This window comes from Hevea brasiliensis, chromosome 9, assembly GCF_030052815.1.
Source record: "Hevea brasiliensis isolate MT/VB/25A 57/8 chromosome 9, ASM3005281v1, whole genome shotgun sequence".
NCBI lineage: Eukaryota > Viridiplantae > Streptophyta > Magnoliopsida > Malpighiales > Euphorbiaceae > Hevea > Hevea brasiliensis.
In genome coordinates, this window is record NC_079501.1 from 36217008 (window position 1) to 36234372 (window position 17365).

The 17365-nt window shown below is 37.5% G+C and overlaps 1 pseudogene; it reads left to right on the top strand.

Annotated features, from left to right (window-relative positions):
* The first annotated feature begins 51 nt into the window (after positions 1-51).
* On the top strand, positions 52-15960 carry LOC110631484 (RNA polymerase II transcriptional coactivator KELP-like; annotated as a pseudogene).
* Positions 15961-17365: the final 1405 nt, after the last annotated feature.

Genomic DNA, 17365 nt, shown 5'->3' on the forward strand with positions numbered 1-17365 from the left:
TTTTTCTGTGAACAAATAATAGAGGAGGGAGTTTTAATGGGTTAATGGAACATGCATGTGATGAGAAAGAAGATAACTAATTGATTCAGCGAAGATAAGGAAAGAGAGAGAGTGTGTGTTGAATCCATTTGGAAGAGAAAAAAATTTTTATAGTTAAAAATACAACTTGGCATACACACGTCAGCATCTCATGTGTCATTAGAAAACGATATGAGGGATGCCAAATTAAAATTTGAGTATTTTTATAATATAAATTGAAGCTAGCATTACTAAAATGACTATCAAAATAGAGGAGGGTAGGTGAAATTTAGCTACACTCCAATAGTAGCAAACTTCTTCTTTCATCAGTAGACTCATCACCTCATCGGTACAGTAAAACAGGTGGAAAAAGGAAAAACCCAAACGTCATAGAATCAAAATAGAAAATAAAACCCAAACTAAAAATTAGAATTGAGCAAACAGTGAGAGAAATGCTTCAAGAATCGAACATGGAATCGACCACGGAGTACCAGATTCAGAATATGGTCTCTAAGAAGCTTGACCTCAATCTCAATAAATTCGATTACAAATCCTTTGTTTGGCACATTTTCAATACTTTCCTAGAAGAACAGAGAGCCAAAGAGGAATAAGGAGACAAGACCAAGGAGCTTGAGTACGATGAAGATGGTGACCTCATCATTTGCAGGGTCTGTTGCTTTTCCTTTCATTTTCAATTTCATCATTTTCTTTAACAATTTCTTTTTTTGGTGGATTTTTCAGCTATCAAATAAGAGAAAGGTGACGATTCAGAACTTCAAGGGAACAACTTTGGCATCGATAAGGGAGTTCCATAAGAAAGATGGCAAAGAGCTTCCTACTTCTAATGGTTGGTTCTATTCTTTTTTTTTTTGTGTGGTTGTGTGTTTTTCATCATTTTTGTGTTTCTTGTGACTTGCATTGTCTTGTCTTAATGAATATTAAAGCTAATTTCGAGCAAACTAAAATAGATTTTAAGTTTCTAAGATATTAGTCGCTCAATTTAAATTTTCAAAAAATGCTAGCTATTTCAAATTTTATAGTGGCTTTTTTCTTTCATCAAAGAATTGGATTAAGAAATTTTATAGTGAGACTATAAGTGGAAATTGGTGGAATGATAGGTATGCAAATGGCATAGAAGATCATAGTTATGATGATGTTATTTGTCTTTGAGGGGTTTGTTAGCGTGGACTGGTAAGAGGTATAAAGATGCAGGCAGTGGAAGCGTGGTCTTCAATCTTGTAGCTTCAGAACTTCCATTATATGATGAATAGGAAGAAAATCTTGTAGTAAAAATTTGCTATTACTGTTGCAAGGGTTTTGCGGTCACTGGACGATTCTCACCAAAGTGGGAAAGTGAGGAGTCGCCACTTTAATTTTGAGGGAAATTAAAGAAAACCATTTATTGCACTAGAAAGAATTTGACCACTTCATAAAAAATATAGATTTTGGGTTCAGGATCTGTATACATGTGGGGAAGGTGTTAGGCACCCCACATTATCACTCGACAAGGGGAAGTAGATTTAAGAGTGTGCTCTTTATAAGTTAAGACTGATAATATTGTTGGGGTTTAAATTACTATGTTGGTTCCAGTGTTCATTATAGGAATGCTTGATATTTCACTATTCAGGGTTGTCCCAAGAACATAAGTAAATGAGACAATCCTAAAGTGAATTGATTATTATCATTTGATTTATTAAATAAATATATTCTATTCTATTATATTCCTCCCTCTACGGAATTAGGACTCTAACCCCAAAGAGGTATTATTTGGTCCCTAGAGATTCATAATGAATAAGGAGGACTCTCGGCTCACACATTATTATATTCATCTTGTCATTGGTATTCAAATACTTGAGGGTGCGATGTGTTGCAGTGAATTACTTGAACCAATATGAGTGTAGATTCTCATCCTTTTAATTAAGACTCTAATTTAAAATGAATGTGTTAATTAAAACCTGGAGAGTTTTCTTCATTAATGAGGACTCTCAATTAATAAAGAAAAGTCCCATCATCGGCATAATCAACTGTAAACCTTTGCCCATGTCATTTTGTCTTAAGCTAATAATATTTTTGTCTCTAATATTTTATTTAATAATGGACCAAACTAAAAGAAGAACTCTCTCTTAATAACATACGAGACACTCTAAAGAAGGACTCTTCCTTGTGTTGTGTGCGATGACTCCAAGAAGGACTCTCCATTGGGTTCCGATAAAAATTTTATGAAAACTTAGGGTTCTTGGGAGGACTCTCCCTTGAACCAAACATTGAAATGTATTCAGTAAATTCTTTGTAAAAATAAAGATTTTGTAAAAAAACATTTTGAAAAAAATAAAATAAACACCAGGGAATTCGAGGAAAGGACTCTCTCCCAGTCTCCCATGTGTTACAAAGAGATTTTGGTTTTGGCAGAAGATTCACAGACCTTCAAAATGGTAAATATTTTGATAAGACAAGAAAAATACTCAAAATAAAAGAACTTGTAGAGCAGCATTTTCCAAGCTCACGTCATTCCCTAAATCAAAACAGAGAGAGTGCATTATTTCTGATCTCTTGCCCTATCTGATCTCATTTTGGCCTTACTTTATTATTTCCAATTTCTTATTATTATGGTTGAACTCTCTTTATTTTTATTATAGTAGCTAAACTCTTAATGCAACCTGTTATTATCCGAACTCTAAATATTATTCCTATGCTACTACGAAAACGATAAAAAAAAAAAACATGTGTTCAACATCAAAATAACAAAATGATATTGAGGTAGCACTACAATGAAATTACAATGTAATATCTATTGGAAAAGCATAGAACGACGTTGAACCTACATCCTAAAAAGTTCGATCTGACCTACTATTTAGGGAGTTTGGATTCTAACTTATGTAATATCTTAATGAAACCTAGCTAGCCATCATGAAAGAAGCATGCAAGCATCAAAAGTTTTACCTATGTATGAACTTTAGCAATGATGGGAATGACGAGTAATGTCTGAGGGCATGGTCGAAGCACTTCCGGACTATGATGAGTGAGTGAGCCTTTTGGGAGGATGAGCTAATCAGATTTCAATGAAGATTCTTTAGAAAATTGATGTTTCTAAAGCCCCTTCTCACTATCCTATTAGTTATTTTTCAAGAAAAATATTATCGACCCCCTTCAATAGTGAAGAATCCAAGTATTTATAGGGACTGGGGGTCTTAAAATAGAGGGTCAGGATTCAAGAGGGAAAAGATGAAGGGTCTGGATTTAAAAAGACAAAATCCAAGGGCCAAGAATTAAAGAGACTAAGAATTGAGGGCTGAGATTTAGCTCAGGATTATTTTGTCCTTTCCTCTCTAATCAATGGCTAGGAATTTTGCCTTACAGAATAGATCCAAGGGTTGAGAATGAAAGGTGTCGAATCTGTTTATTACTTTAATCCAATGGCCCAGGATATGTCCTTACTAATGAGATCAATGGTGCAGATTGGGCGTACCAGAATGCTTTAATTGCCTCAGATCCAATGGTTCATATTTATCCTTACAAAATGAGCTAAATGGTGGAGATTGAATCGTACCCTAAATACTTTAGCAAACTTAGATCTGATGTTGGGGGAGTAAATCAAGGGACACGATTCAAAGTAACTTCTGAAGTTTTGATTTTCCCAACCTTCCGATCTTTATTACCATATTCTCGATCTACTCAATCTCTTAATCTTGTTCCCCTTTGACCGATCTCTTAATAGTTGCTTATCTGAAAACTTACCTGCCCGATCTCTGTTCCCTCCCAATCACCCCTGATCTCTTATTATCTTCCCAATCTTTTTTCTATCTGGTCTCTTCGTCTGGTCTCTGTTGGTGTGCATCGAATACCAAGAAAGCATTAAATTTTTCATCAACCGATGTGCCACTTCGAGTTCTGCGAGCATTAAATTCCTGGGCCTATATATACTAGGAGGGGGGTAGGCTGTCATTCTTACACTTCCACTCCCTCTCTGGTCGGTCTTCGACGTGTTCTTCCTCCATGCCTCATCTTTTCGATGCCAATTTTTATCATGACAACCGTTTTGATCTTTTTTCGATAACTTCCTTTGCTTATCATCTAAAAATGGACGACACCGATGGTCAGAGAGTTACGAGAACATCATCCGATAAAGGCAAGGAAATTAGACTAAATAGCAGATTTGGGATCGAAATAACCATCATTTCGATCTCTGGTCAGCCTGTCGGTCTAAGCCAAAGACCGATCTAGAGTAAGGAGATTGCTAATTTCAATCTTGATATCGGTGACCACCTCTTGAAGTTCATTTGGCTCCTAACCATCTCAAGGGCACTGACTAGAGCTCGATTCTGGTCGGTAACATCAATAATGACAATGAGCTTTCTGTAATCATCACCATAGTTGATGAGTGCTACTCTCTCGATCTACACGTATCTCTTGAATGGCATCTTGAGATCGGGAAATGAATAATATAACTCTTTGACCACTTTTATACTTTCTGAGATTGGATAATCACATGACGGGCACAAAACCTAGGAGATTGGATTAAAGCATTAAGCCCTACCAAGAATTAAGATCGAATAACCAAACACAAGACTAGATAGGGTTGTGATTGAATATAATCTCACATAAGATCGAATAACCCTGAGATCGGATATCGACCAAAACTTGGACACACGAGATCATGCATTAAAGAGATCAAAAAACAATTGAACCTAAATGAGCATGAGATCAGATAATTCAGATACCCGATATTGAACAAAACTTGGAAAATAATTTGGAATATTGCTGAGTTTGGAGGGGTGACTTTTAATCAGACCATGATTAAAGCCACTTACTGAGATCGGGTAATATTTAGATCGAAACTCTTTTCAAGAAAATAACATTTTCATGAAATTAAAACTGCATTATAGCTTATAAAGAGAAAAAAAAATCATATATTGATTATACAAATTGTAAATTTAATGGTCGGCCAAAATATGGTGTCTACAATTACAATTTACATTTCTAGTGTAGTTTCTCTTCTAGAAGTTTTATAGTGTTTAAGAATTAGAATTTCCTTCAGTCTTCACCCACCCTTCCTCTCATCATCACTGCATTATCATCAATCCCTCACCTCTGTGATTGCTAGAATTATGACTAAAAATCCTAGTGAGATTTGGAGAGACATTTTCTTAATTTAAGTTAGAAAAATATTTCTCAATATGATGGAGATATATTCTCTATATAGAGTAGAACTCTTATTTTAGTATTATTTCTAAATTGAGTGAGATTCCTAATCAGATTAGGATTAAGGGAATTAACACTATAATAGGAGAATGATGGAAAGATTATTTGGCTTCGCCCATAAGAAGTGACTTTGCCTATAGAGGGTGGCTTCTCCTATAGAGGGTGGCTTTGCCCATAGAGAGTGGCTTTGCCCATTGATGAGGGGCTTCTAACCATTGCAGTCTCATGAAAGGAAAGAGGCTTCGGCCTAAGGTAAAGAAAGGGCATAAAATTCAAGAGAAAGAAATTTTTGTCCATTGATGAGAGGGTTATTGCTCATATAGTTGAAGATACTCTTTATGGTGTAATAGTTATAGTAGTAAATATAGTGAGTTATACCTAGAGGAGACTAAGAATATGTCTATAGGAGACTAAAAGGACTAATAAATGTATTTACTATAGACAGTTATGTAATGTGGGTTCTCTTTGGTGTAATTGAGTTTATAGGTAGTATAGTTTTGAGCTTTTAAATGATGATTATTTATTATTGATAGTGGAAGAAGGCATGCCTATGGATGTAGCCCAATATAGAGAGGGTGAATTATGTAAATGTTATTGTTTTTATATGTTTGTTTTATTTCTTTGCAGTTTAAACGTGTGACACCCCTTACCCGTGTATAGTATACCCGAGTAAGTAATACCACATGGTGTACCGGCACATTCTAATATACCTTAATTAATTTATACCATGCTTGTGAATATAATTTATGAAATATAATTTATTTTAACCATTTATCAAAAGTATTATTTATTTGAGGTTCCGAAGATTTTTAAAGAAAATCCGGCGGAGTACCGGCTAAAAATGGAGAAAACAGTTCTTCGGAACCTGTTAAAAACACTTCCAATATTTGTATTCCATCATTTCAAACTCCAATATCCAAAATCTCAACAATATTTCTCAATTTCAGTTCTCAACAACCTTTTCATTTCTCAAACATCCATCACATGTGATAATCAAGTATAAATCACAAATAAACATTTACTTTTCCATTCACAAATAAAATTTTCATAATTTACATGAACATTAATATACATTACACAAGTTTAATTACATATGAGAAAATCAAAATTTATTACAGAATGCCAAAATGACACCTAGTGTCCTACCAATGCACTGCAGAAGTTGAGGTGACACGGACACTGTGCAGAACTGCAGGATGGATTCACCCAGTCTGCGGTCTACTGGGCTCACGATCTGTATCTCCAGTACCTACGCGTGGCAAAAGCAACGCGCTAAGCAATAATGCTTAGTGGTGCAATAATATAATAAAAGAAAATAGCAGAAAATAAATATGTATAGAATGTGTATGATTTGTTTGTTCGGTATTGGTATATCCATCATTTCATTAACTTTGTTCACTTTCATTCATTTGGTTGCCCAAGTAACCTACACTAGACGACTGGACTGGATAAATGGGTAAACTGGCACTGGGTACCTAGTACCTCGGGCCGTCACACCATCGGTCACATATGCATCTCCCGGTGTGCAACAGAACAGCTAACAAGCTGTAAATACATCAGGCACAATGCCAAATCTCAATACAAGGTCAGAATGGCTAAAAGCCATAGAATCACGGAATGGCATGTTGCCATGTGCAGTACTGCTAACTGAACCCAATTGGCATGCCAAACTATCCAAACCAATCTTGTTAGGTATACTAGGGCATTTGAAACTTTTAAATTCTTCAATCTTTGAATTTCAAATTTCGGTGTCACTATTCACCTCTTTGGTCAACTAATATGTTGACTTTTAGGTAGAAATTAGGTACATTGGTTTTGGCACTCCCAACATACCACATTTTGCCTTTAAAACTTGTTGGAATTGGTCACCATTACCATTTCTAATTTAAAACCAAGAGGGCAGAAAATTTCAGTTTTTGAAGCATATGTTTACTGTTCCATTAAACACTGTTACAGTGGGAATTTGAAGAAATGACAAACATGAAAGTTGTTCCTTATTTTGTCTAGTTGAATTTCCTTTTTTGGATCACTCCATTTGGAGTTTTGTAGCTCCAGATATGGCTCAAAAACCACAGCTGGCCGGATTGCCAATCTGCAGAATTGACCATATCTATAGTAACATGAACAGTGAGTGTGATTGCATTTTTGAATTGGTTCTGGCCATAATTTGGGGTAGGTTTCTTCATGAAAGTTGTTTGTCTATGTCTTAAATTGTTTCTATAAAAATTTCAGGTCAATTGACCAAATCTACAGTGAGTTATGGCCAAATGAACAGTTACTGTTCATTTGGTCATTCTGCAGAATCAGTTGCAAGGTATCCGGATTGGGGCCAAGTTTTGGTCCTCTTGCTTTGGTCTTTTGGGCATGGTTTCTTCAGAAAAAATGTGCCATTATAAGCCTAGTTTCATGTCCAATTGGCCAAACACCAATTGGACTAACACAGCCCAAGTTATGGCAGTCCAAGTGGACTGAAATTTCAGTCACCCTGCTGCTGTCCTAGGGCAGCCTTCCCATTTCAGTTTGCCATGCATTAACTCACTTCAAATTATGATTAACTTGCCTTAAATGGTCACTAATTGACCATTAAAATGTCCATTAATTACTTCATAAACCAAGTCCAATTCTTTACTCCCAAGACCCTAATTTCAAATTTCAAAACTTAATCAATTAAATTCTTATCACTTCTCATGCCTATAACCTCATCAATCATCCTCACTAATCATGTATATATGCAGGAATTCATCAAACCCCATAAGGTTCCCAAGGCTGCTGAATTAGGGATGTTTAATTCCTTAACTAATTCTTTCAATTTCTTGAATTTCCCACTTAATTTGGCATGCATACTACACCTAAAATTGAAAGAAAAGGTTTTAGTGCACTAACCTTTAAGGGACACTTCTTGGACTTGTGAAAACCTCCTTGTTTCCTCTTTTCTTGGCTGTCAATTGCTTTGTCTAGGTGTGGGATTAATTTTTTATGAAGGTAGCTTAGGGGTAAGGTTAGAGGGATTTGCAAGCTTGAATGAAGGAGAAAATGAAAGCTTCCATGGGAGGATTCGGCAAGCTGAAAAAATGAAGAAGAAAACTGATTTTCTATCCATTTTTTTCCCTTTTTAATTGTTTTAGTGTGTGCTTGTCACATTCCAATTGGTGGGAAAATTTAATTGCATCATGCTTACTTAAGCATGATGGCATATTTAAGCATTTACTTTCATTTTTCTTTTCTTTTCTTTTCTACTTATTTTCAATTAAATTTTTAGCAATATTTATTTATATTTTATGTCATAATAATTATTTACTCGACTAGACAAGTCGGCCAAAAATCACCTCTGAAGGCGAAATGACCAAAATGCCCTCCGTTTGGCTTAACGGGTCAAAATTGTCTGTACCGATTGAAAAATTTTTCTAGGTATTTTCTTGGCATTCTAATGCCATGGGAACCTCAATAACCCTTCTCTGGAGTCCCAAAAATTATTTTATGAATTTTTCCCCGGGTCTAGGGCTCCTCGTTGCGAGAACCGCAACTTTCCTCTGGTTACCCATCGCTAGGGCACTGGCTCGTTTAACTTGTTTGTATTTTATTTCTAAAATTTTTACTAAATTTTTCTTATCAATATTTGAGTTAATTATGGTTCCTCACTTTAGTTTAAATATTTTTCCGGACATTCTAGCTGTCCGGACCGATACCGGTCACCGGAACAGTAGGATGTACGGAGTAGTTACCGGGAGGGTGTTACAACTCTTCCCCTCTAATTTAAATTTCGTCCTTGAAATTTACCTGATGCAAACAGTTGAGGGAACTGTTGCCTCATCGTCTCTTCACTTTCCCAAGTTGCCTCTTCGGTGTTGTGGTGCCTCCATAGCACTTTCACTAGTGGAATCTGCTTGTTCCTCAACTCTTTCACTTCCCGAGCAAAACCCGTAGAGGTTCTTCTTCATATGTCAAATTCGGTTGTATTTCAATTTCTTCCCTGGAGATGACATGTGAAGGATCTGAGCGGTATCTTCTGAGCATGGATACGTGGAACACATTGTGGATCTTGTCCAGCTCTGGTGGTAAAGCTAGCCTATAGGCTACTAGACCCACACGTTCAATGACTTCATATGGGCCAATGAACCTAGGGCTTAACTTACCTTTTCTTCCAAACCTCAGTACTTTCTTCCACGGTGACACCTTGAGGAACACTTTGTCGCCAACCACATATTCTATTTCTTTTCTCTTCAGGTCGGCATAAGATTTACATGCATGCGAGGCAACCTTGATTGGCTTTGATTAGTTTCACTTTCTCCTCGATGTTTCACCGTGTCCGCCCCACCAGTTTTTCTTCGCCCAATTCAGTCCAGCACACTGGAGTTCTACATTTTCTCCCATACAGTGCTTCATATGGGGCCATTTGGATGCTAGCTTGGTAGCTATTGTTGTATGCAAATTCTGCCAGTGGGAGGTATCTATCCCAACTTCCTTCAAGCTCAATGACACAACTCCTCAGCATATCCTCAAGGACCTAACATATATTTCATGTTATTGTTATCATTTCAGTTCAATATGTATATTTGTTTAATTGGTTTCAATTGTTTACCTGGATCACTCTTTCTGATTGCCCATCCGTCTGAGGATGGAAAGCTGTGCTGAAATGGAGTTGTGTACCCAAGGACTCATGCAACTTCTTCCAAAATCTCGATGTGAATCTTGGGTCTCGATCAGATATGATGGAAAGTGGAATTCCATGCAGTCTAATTCTCTCACTGATATACAATTCTGCTAACTTCTCCAGTGAGTAGTCAATCCTAACTGGCAGAAAGTGTGCTGACTTCGTCAATCGGTCCACTATCACCTATGATGCATCATGTTTCTTCCGAGTGAGAGGTAGACCACTTACAAAATCCATGGTGACCCGATCCCATTTCCATTCAGGTATGCGTATAGGCTGTAGCAATCCTGATGGAACTTGATGTTCTGCCTTGACTTGCTGACATGTCAAGCATTTAGTCACATAGTCAGCTATGTCCCTCTTCATACCAGGCCACCAATACTGAAGCTTCAGATCATGATACATCTTTGTACTTCCTGGGTGCATAGCATATACACTGGTGTGTGCCTCTTTTAGAATACTGGTCTTCAATTCCCCATCATCTGGTACACACAGTCTTCCTTTGTAGTACAGGCACCCATCTGCTTTCACCCCATAATCGGTTGCTTTTTCCTCTGAGATCTTGCTCATAATAGCCATTAACTTTTCATCTGCCTTTTGCCCATCTAAAATCTGCTGTAGCAGGTTTGGCCTCACTTGCAACTCAGCCAAAATAGCTCCATCTCGAATCAAAGATAGACGGGAATTCAATGATCTCAAGGCTGTCATAGATTTTCTGCTCAAAGCATCAGCAACTACATTTGCCTTCCCAGGATGGTAGTCAATTACACAGTCATAGTCCTTCAGGAACTCAATCCATCGCCTCTGTCTAAGGTTGAGCTCCTTCTGGGTTGGCAAGTATTTCAGGCTTTTGTGGTCTGTGTAAATGTAGCACTTTTCACCATACAAGTAATGCCTCCATATCTTCAGTGCGAAGATAATTGCTACAAGCTCTAGATCATGGGTAGGGTAGTTCTGTTCATGTGGCCTTAGCTGTCTGGAAGCATAAGCGACCACCTTCCCCTCTTGCATCAATACACACCCTAACCCATTATGTGAGGCATCACTATAGACCACAAAGTCCTTTCCTGACACCGGCTATGTTAACACTGGTGCCTCTGTCAACATAGCCTTCAATTTCTCAAAACTGGTCTGACACTTCTCATTCCAGTCAAATCTGACATTCTTGTGTAACAACTTGGTCATTGGAGTAGCTATTAGGGAAAATCCCTTCACAAATCTTCTGTAATACCCAGCGAGCCCTAAGAAGCTTCTGACCTCAGTTGTATTTCTGGGAGGCTTCCATTCCATCACTGCTTCTATTTTCTTGGGATCCACCCTAATCCCATCAACTGACACTATGTGTCCAAGGAATGCAATCTCATTCAGCCAAAAGTCACACTTGGACAACTTAGCATACAGTTCCTTTTCTCTCAGGGTTTGCAGAACAATCTTCAAATGCTCATCATGTTCTTCCCTGGTCTTAGAATACACCAAAATATCATCAATAAAGACCACTACGAACCGATCTAGGTATGGATGGAAGATACGGTTCATAAGGTCCATGAACGCCACTGGTGCATTTGTTAAGCCAAAGGGCATCACTAGAAACTCATAATGCCCATATCGTGTCCTGAATGCAGTCTTGGGCACATCTACATCCTTCACCCTCAACTGATGATACCCTGATCTGAGATCAATCTTAGAAAATACTCCTGCTCCCTTCAACTGATCAAACAGATCATCAATTCTAGGCAACGGATATTTGTTCTTCACTGTCACTTTATTCAACTGCCGGTAATCAATGCATAGCCTCAAAGTCCCATCCTTCTTTTTCACAAACAGCACTGGAGCTCCCCATGGTGACACACTGGGGCGTAAGAACCCCTTATCAAGCAACTCTTGCAACTGAGTTTTCAACTCCCTCAATTCAGTGGGTGCCATCCTATAAGGAGCAATGGAAATGGGTGCTGTACCCGGCAGTGTCTCAATAGCAAATTCAACTTTCCTTTCTGGTGGCAAACCAGGCAACTCTTCAGGAAATACCTTTGGGAAGTCTCTTACTGTGGGTATGTCACACAAGTTTGGCTTAGCCTGCCTAGTATCCACCACATGTGCTAGGTAGGCTTCACAGCCTTTTCTCATCATTCTTCTTGCAACTGTGGCTGAGATGACATTGGACAAGAAATCTGTCCTTTCACCCACAACTGTAATCTCATTACCCTCAGGAGTTTTCAGAGAAATTCTCTTCAATTTGCAATCAACTATTGCCTGATGACGTGACAACCAGTCCATTCCCAAAATCACGTCAAACTCGTGGAAGGGCAACTCAATCAGGTCTGCCAAGAATTCATACCCCTGAATCCTTAACGGGCAACCCTTGTATACCTTGTTCACCACTACACTGTGGCCCAATGGATTAGTGACCAGAATGTCTTGGTCACTCTCCCCTATTAGTATCCCCCTTTCTATGGGTAAGTTGATGCAAATGTAGGAATGAGTGGATCCTGGATCCACCAATGCATGCACAGGTGTAGTGTAGAGGGAGAACATACCCCTGATGACGTCCGGGGCATCTTGCTCCTCCTGAGCTCTCAGAGCATAATTTCTGGCAGGTGGTCTGTTATCTGGCCTCTCTGGTGGCTCGGATGCAGGCCTCTGTGATGGTCCCACTACGTCAGATCTGCCAGATTTTCTACCTCTCTGTGGTGCAGGAGCAGGTCTTTCCGCTTGTGTTGGAGCAGCTGTAGTAGTTCTGCGTGGACAGTTCTTCAACTGATGCTCTGTTGACCCACACCTTAAGCAGGCACCAGTCACTCTCCAACACTCCCCCTTATGCCATTTCAAGCAGTGTGGACATGCAGAAGTTGCTGGGGCTGGTCCCTTGAACCCCATCCCTGGAGAGCTGCCCATTGATGGTGTGGACTGACCTTTCCTAGGGGTATACTGTGGCCTGGGCCCCTGAGACTGGTCCTGACCTTGTGGTTGCCCTGAACTCTGTGCAGGAGGACCCTTGAACCTCTTCCCAAATGTAGGAGCTGAACTAGACTGACCTGGGCCCCTCTTCTGCTGTCTTTCCCTTCTAGTCTGCTCACTGATTCTTACTTTTTCAACCTTTATTGCAGCTTCCACTAACTTGGTAAATTCTGTGATTCCCAAGGTAGTGAGCTGGATCTTGATGTTGTCATTTAGTCCCTCTTCAAATCTCTTACATCTTTCAGCTTCATTAGGGACTATCTCCCTTCCAGATATGGCTCAAAAACCACAGCTGGCCGGATTGCCAATCTGCAGAATTGACCATATCTACAGTAACATGAACAGTGAGTGTGATTGCATTTTTGAATTGGTTCTGGCCATAATTTGGGGTAGGTTTCTTCATGAAAGTTGTTTGTCTATGTCTTAACTTGTTGCTGTAAAAATTTCAGGTCAATTGACCAAATCTACAGTGAGTTATGGCCAAATGAACAGTTACTATTCATTTGGACATTCTGCAGAATTAGTTGCAGGGTATCCGGATTGGGGCCAAGTTTTGGTCCTCTTGCTTTGGTCTTTTGGGCATGGTTTCTTCAGAAAAAATGTGCCATTATAAGCCTAGTTTCATGTCCAATTGGACCAACACAGCCCAAGTTATGGCAGTCCAAGTGGACTAAAATTTCAGTCACCCTGCTGTTGTCCTAGGGCAGCCTTCCCATTTCAGTTTGCCATGCATTAACTCACTTCAAATTATGATTAACTTGCCTTAAATGGTCACTAATTGACCATTAAAATGTCCATTAATCACTTCATAAACCAAGTCCAATTCTTTACTCCCAAGACCCTAATTTCAAATTTCAAAACTTAATCAATTAAATTCCTATCACTTCTCATGCCTATAACCTCATCAATCATCATCACTAATCATGTATATATGCAGGAATTCATCAAACCCCATAAGGTTCCCAAGGCTGCTGAATTAGGGATGTTTAATTCCTTAACTAATTCTTTCAATTTCTTGAATTTCCCACTTAATTTGGCATGCATACTACACCTAAAATTGAAAGAAAAGGTTTTAGTGCACTAACCTTTAAGGGACACTTCTTAGACTTGTGAAAACCTCCTTGTTTCCTCTTTTCTTGGCTGTCAATTGCTTTGTCTAGGTGTGGGATTAATTTTTTATGAAGGTAGCTTAGGGGTAAGGTTAGAGAGATTTGCAAGCTTGAATGAAGGAGAAAATGAAAGCTTCCATGGGAGGATTCGGCAAGCTGAAAAAATGAAGAAGAAAACTGATTTTCTGTCCATTTTTTTCCCTTTTTAATTGTTTTAGTGTGTGCTTGTCACATTCCAATTGGTGGGAAAATTTAATTGCATCATGCTTACTTAAGCATGATGGCATATTTAAGCATTTACTTTCATTTTTCTTTTCTTTTCTTTTCTACTTATTTTCAATTAAATTTTTAGCAATATTTATTTATATTTTATGTCATAATAATTATTTACTCGACTAGACAAGTCGGCAAAAAATCACCTCTGAAGGCGAAATGACCAAAATGCCCTCCGTTTGGCTTAACGGGTCAAAATTGTCTGTACCGATTGAAAAATTTTTCTAGGTATTTTCTTGGCATTCTAATGCCATGGGAACCTCAATAACCCTTCTGGAGTCCCAAAAATTATTTTATGAATTTTTCCTGTCTAGGGCTCCTCGTTGCGAAACCGCAACTTCCTTACAGTTACCCATCGCTAGGCAACAGGCTCGTTTAACTTGTTTGTATTTTATTTCTAAAATTTTTACTAAATTTTTCTTATCAATATTTGAGTTAATTATGGTTCCTCACTTTAGTTTAAATATTTTTTCGGACATTCTAGCTGTCCGGACCGACACCGGTCACCGGAACAGTAGGATGTATGGAGTAGTTACCGGGAGGGTGTTACAAAACGCTTTCGCAGTGCACAACAGTGACTATGTCTCCCTCCATTGCGCGTTGCTTATGGCGTGCCTCCCTCTATTGGGTTGCTTACAGCTTGCACTCTCTAGCACATCATCACATCTTTGCAGCTGTTAGTGGGTCATACAATCACAGTGCTTCGCAATGGCACATCATTATTACTCCCAAAATCATTATGAACACTCATGGAGTCATAATGGGTTGTAGCCACATTTCAAATGTGGTTCCTTTCACTTTCTTCTTTCTATCTCTCTTCTTTGCCATGTTCTTCAGATTTTTTTTATTTTACTATTTTTTCATAGCTTTAATTGTTGATTTTGTGGTTCATCATATGAAAATTATACTACTTGTTTGATTTACTGAAATTAGGGCTTGAAATTTGATCCTTTACTACGTCTGCATGTTCCCAAGGATCTCTACCTTCATTGTTTAGAATCCAGATTGCAAAATGAGTTATTGATTTTGTTATTTATAATATGTTTTTTTTTTTTTGAGGGTTTCAATTTTCTATTGTTGGTTTTGAATTTGAAATTGTTTCTTTGATGATTTTTAGAGGAGAGATTGTTTTTCATGGAGAACTGATCAACCGATCTAAACTGATTTAATTTGGTTTAGTTCAGTTCGGTTCTACGGTCGACATCGGTTCAATTTCTCATAAAATAAATTTTGGTTCTTTGGTTTTTTTCTGTTCGGTTCATAACGGAACTGACCATTTGCAAACCCCTATTCTGACCTATAATTTTGGTGCATGAGATGTGACTTTGTTTGGTTCTTGTCTAAGGACTGATGCTACTCGAACAGTTTAACCAAAAACCTTTTGAGCATGCTAAGTTTTTGAATATCTATTCATGTGTATTACACTGAACAATCCAAAGCTATAGGACGCATATGCCATCATGTCCAAATGTTAAACGTATAAGAATTTTCCAAGTTTTTCATTTATGTTGATTAGAATGAAGATTGAGAATAAATGGTAATAGTGGTCAATGATAAAGGCTATCTGAACATATTTGCTTTCTTTAATTTACTTGTATGGTTACAGAATTTCATGCTGTTAATATGAAGGGCCAATGGAACTGAACTTCTGCTGGATGTTCAGGGATAAGACTAAAAGAGGAGCAATGGTCAGCCTTAAAGAACATACCTACCATAGAGAAAGCCATAAGGGAGATGGAAGATCGAATGTGTTGAGAGGTGCAGTTTGTATATGAACACAATATATGAGTTTTGAAACTTCAGACCCTTGGGAATGACCATATTTTCAATATTTTTTATGAATTTTAACTGCTAATATGTTTCTGGCTAAACAGCCTTTGATGAACTAATTCAGAATATTTCCCATTATCACAATTTGTTTTCCACACCTATTGCACTGAAGATGAGTAGGTGACAGAAGAACACAAATTTAAGGTACATTTTCTGGCTTCACATCAACCTTGAACATCTGCATGTAAATGTAGGCAACAAACAAATGTCTAGACATGAGAAGAAAAGTAAACTGCCTAAATGCTTGGGCAAGCTGTGGATGACCATTGAATCCTAGTTCTCGAGAAAGCTTCATTTAAAAATCGTCTCATATCAACTCTATCATTCCTTTTCTTTTTGAATTGCTCTATTGAGTTGGCCATGAGTGCTCGAGAATAGGCTCCGCCATCTATACTAACAATAGTGCAGGAAAAAAAAAGTATTATATTCATTATATAAATAAAAAAATGAAATTTTTATTATTTAAAAATTTTATTATTATACAATAATATTTGTCCAATTCTATTAAATTTCATATTTTATTTAAAAAGTTTTGAGTTTTTTAGTTTCCCTAATTTATTTTGGTTTAATGTTTCTATTGTTTAATTACATAAATGATTAGCTGATAAACTATAAATTAGGACTGAGTATTAAGTTGGTTCAATTTAAAACTGAACTGAATTGTCAAATTAAAATAACCAAACTTTCAAATATTACAGATCGAATTGATCTTAAATGCTAAGAAAATAAAATTAAACTGAGTTGGTTAATTTGGTTCAGTTCGATTTAATTATTTTAACTTTTAATAAACTTTTTATTTGGACCTTATTTTCAATTTATTTCATGATGTTCATCTTAATATGAGCATAATAATTATTAATTAAAAAAATAAACGATTTTTATAGATAATTTAAAACAATATAAACAACAAATAGTGCAAACATAAAATCCGTAGAAAAAAAAATTAAGAAATTAAAATCCATCACAAAGCAAATGTAGCAAAAGTTCTTAACAGTTTAAATACAATAAAATAAAAATATCAAGAGAATAAAATAAAAGAACTTATACAACAATAATTTCACATCATAACATCAAAAAGGTAATTTGGAGCACTCACGCACCCAGCAATATCAATCATATATATATGGGAGTTGATCCCCTATACAGCTCTCTTAATTCCAACTGTGCCAGCGAATAACTCAGCTCGGACTTCCACTTAATAACCAAATCGGGGTCCCAGCGAAGAACTCAAGCCGTGTCTACCCCGAAGGACCGGGTCCCAGCGAAGATCTCAAGCCGTGTCTACCCGTCCTATCCATAATCCACACCACATCACACGCACGCCAATGCA